This window comes from Rhagoletis pomonella, unplaced genomic scaffold (genome assembly GCF_013731165.1).
Source record: "Rhagoletis pomonella isolate Grant_MI unplaced genomic scaffold, Rhpom_1.0 Rhpom_scaffold_00005, whole genome shotgun sequence".
Taxonomy (NCBI): Eukaryota; Metazoa; Arthropoda; class Insecta; order Diptera; family Tephritidae; genus Rhagoletis; species Rhagoletis pomonella.
The window spans coordinates 22,237,501-22,241,655 of record NW_023458559.1 but is presented as its reverse complement, the minus strand read 5'-3'; positions in this window follow the sequence as shown (position 1 = coordinate 22,241,655).

The window sequence follows — 4,155 nt, the reverse complement described above, 5'->3', positions numbered from 1 at the left end:
TTATAAAATATCTTACGAAATTTATCGGTTTTAGCTGTTCAAATAAAGGAGTTTTACAGTAAAATCCCATATCTGAACAATCAGATGTATGGAAGATATATGTTGTAGTCACCCGATCCTTGTTATTTTCACTGTAAGTATTCTGTTAATAATGAGTGAAAATGGTGCGAAATTTCATGTTCCTAGCTGCATAAATGCATGAATTATAACGAAAAATCTCATATCTGAACAATCAGTTGTATGGGAGCTATAGGTTATAGTTATCCGATCTTTTTAATTTTCACTGTAAGTTTTCTGTTGATAATTATTGAAAACAGTGCGGAATTTCCTGTTCCCAGCTATATAAATGGAGGAGTTATGACGAAAAATTTTATATCTGAACAATCAGTTGTATGGGAGCTATAGGTTATAGTGAACAGATCTTTGTAATTTTCACTGTAAGCATTCTGTTAATAATGGGTGCAAGTGCTGCAAAATTTCATGTTCGTAGCTGCATAAATGTAGAAGTTATAACGAAAAATCCCATATCTGAACAATCAGTTGTATGGGAGCTATATGTTATAGTAGTCCGATTCTTCCGGTTCCGACAAATGATTAATACATTATAAAAATACACCCACTTACCAAATTTGATCCGGATATCTCGCAAACTGAGAGACTAGATTGCATACAAACAGACAGACAGACGGACAGACGGACAGACGGACATGGATAAATCAACTCAGCTCGACGTTCTGATCAAATAAGTATACATTTTAATGGGTCTATCTCTTTTTGTTCTGGTACTTACAAACATCGGACCAAAGTTATAATACCATTTCATGCTCATGAAAGGTATAAAAAGCACTAAAAAAGGCACTAGGCACTACATAATTTTTTTTTTGGCGTTCTAATTTTCAAAAAGCACTAAATCTAGTGCTTAAAGCACCAATTTGGCAACTATGCATCAGTGCCATCAATACAGTGCCTGGTCAACCTCGATTATCATCGAAGAATAAAAGCTTGTGTTATTGTAAATGGAGGCCATTTCGAGCAGCTAATTTGAATAATACAAATTTTTAACTCTAGGACAAACCCGTCTTTTAACTTATTGATACAAAAATTTACAGTTTACCACACTAAAATCGTGATAGATGATTGCAAAATTTATTTTAAGTTTGTGGGGAATTCAAAACCTCTCAAGCTCATCATATTCAAGCTTTGTACGCAAAAATTTTTTGCTCAAAATGAGCCAGAAATTTATGATTTCAATGTTGTAATCGATTTATCTTCTACTGTCCTTAACTCAGTAAATAAGCCCTATGGAGAAAAGTGTCCCCTAATTTAATTTTTTTTGGCCCAATGAATACTTGCGCCAAATATTTGTACGTAGTTTTGGATCGCCCTGTATATGCAGACACCAAATTAATCTTATGCTATTTATCAACGGGTAACTGACATAACGTCTATGGGTCCGTGGAAGTTATTTCAGACTTAATTTCCTCGAAGATCAGACATAACTTCCATAAAAGTTATGTCATGACTTAACTTCCACAATATTTAGATCGCCATAGAGGGGAAACACCATCCAGTGAGCGAGCGGAGCGCTCCCAGCGGACTTTTTTACAACAAAATCAATTAAGGTTCAGTTCAACCATAACAATTTATTGATTTTTTCAATTTATGTGATTTTAACGAACAGGATAAATTATAGTATCATTCAACACTTGAATAACACATGTATATTAACTTGGCATGCACGGTAATTCTCAATCTTTGAATGAATGTGACATAATTCGCATAATATTACATGACAACAGAGAATAAATACAATTTCGTACGGACTTATTTCACAGCTTACGCACTCCCAGTTACAGAAATAAGAGAGGTACCGACTGGACTAAGTTTACGTTTCTCTGAGTAAGCTAGGCTTACTGTCACCACCTGATGAAGCGGAGCCTTCTCTCGCAAACCTTGCTTCTCTCGGTGAGTTAAGCTCATCGGTACAAACTGAGGAAGCCGTTGATTACATTACCTATGCCTGTAATTCGGCCTTCTCTGATTCCTACCCACTCGGAGGGCCTGCGGAAGGTGTTTGCGAAAAGGCCGACGAACCCGATGTATATTCAGAAACCAAATGGTAACTGGACGTCATCTCGTGAGGAAATGCTTGAAGACATAATGAACGCGCACTTTGCAGGGTGTACTGCGGAATCTAACACCGCGAAATAGAAAATATTTGCCTCAATATGCCTTATTTTATATGTCTCTCAGAGAGAGAGGGCAGTTCTGAAAGAACAACATATGAAAGCACATTTACATGCATTGCTGTAGCTGAGTGTGCAAAGATGCTTGGTATAATTGGTTGCTACCAAGGCTGTCCGGGTTCAATGCTCATCAGACGGAGCATGAGATTTAAGATTTTTTTTTTATTCTTAATTATGACGAAATAGAAAGTGTTTGGGTTTAAAATTTAAACTGAACTGCTTAAATTCTAAATCCAACATATGTGCCCTTTTTTTAAACTTCGAAGGTTTGTATTTGAAAATGAATTTAGTTTGGTCATATATGTAGGGCAAAAAGTTTAAATTAAAACCGAAATTGTTAACCATGTATTTTTACATCACTACTTCGTACCACATATTCGCACACTTCGGATATGGTGAAACCAGTGATGATAATGCAGAAATTTTAAGTGAAGATAAAACTAAAAACACTATTCTCTGTGTTATATGCTGCGAACAGGAACGGCAACTTTTGTTTGCTCCATGCCATGCACGGTTAAAAATTTCGGTTTTGATTTTAAACTTTTTGGACTACATATATGACCAAACTAAATCCAGTTCAAATACAAACCTTCCAAGTTTAAAAAAAAGAGAGCACATATGTTGGGCTTAGAATTCAAACAGTTCGGTTTAAATTTGAAACCCAAACATTTTTATAATTAAGAATAAAAAAATCTTAAATTTCATGCTCCGCTTGATGGTGATTGAACCCGGACAGCCTTGGTAGCAACCAATTGTATCAAGCATCTTTGCAAACTCAGCTACAGCCACGCATATAAATGTGCTTTCTCATACGTTGAGTTTGAATCAACACCACATTTCGATGTGTGCAAACATTTTCTATTTCGGTTTGGATTTTAAACCAAATTTTCTATATATGAAACCTAGAAACTAGAATTAAAACATTTTGGTTTGATTTTCAAATCACGAACTTTTTGGACTAAAATTTAAACCAGAATATATTAAAAATTGCTTAAAACTATTAACTGGCTTAAAAAGCAGACTATAAAAGATTAAAAAAGGCAATAGTCCCATCGTGGTTTAAAAATGAAACCCAAATTTTTGACCTTGTGGCGGAATTATACCAGGTCAAGTAATTACAGCGAGAAAAAGAATTTGACAAGGCCTTATTTGAAAAATTGCCTTTAAAATTTTACTATAAGGCAGCCGAATGACAGAAAATAAAGCGAGAAAGTTGTTTTATTATTTCACCTGTTTATTACACCATGGTTCCATTCAAACATTTTAAGGTTTTCCAGCAATGTTATCAACATATTAAAAAGCATGCAGATAAAATTCATACAAAAGTACTATGTCCAATTTGTTGAGCATTTATTATAGACGACTCTTTTCCTATATTTTGTTAGACTTTTCATAAGTAAAAATGTTTTGTGAAAATTACTTTCTTCATATGAATTATATCACATTTTTTGTTTACTTAAATTTTTGAAATGAACAAAGTTCTTTTTCCTTCTGTCAGTAAACTGTTTTTGTTACAAATAGTATAAATAAGCAATGGGAAATAAGGTAAAATTTGTTTTATTTCCAACCTTTGTTGGAAATAAAGTAAAACTCGGATTTTGGTATTATTTCCCATTTAAAAGGGAAATAAAGCAAATTTTGCGTTACTGCCGTTTGTGTTTTTTCATTTGTATAAACCATTTTTAAAAAGCAAATCGTTACCTAAAGGTGAAAATGCGAAGACCATTTTTTGAGGTTGTACAGGAGAGAGTTTCGCATTATCTGTCATTCTGCATCAGAAACTAAAAAGTGGACTTGGCACGTTTTCACCCTTAGGTAGCGAAATACATCTGTTTTGTGAATTCTTAACTTCAAAAATAAAAACAAAACATTAAAGGAAAAGAAACGGTTTTTGTATTTTAACTCGATA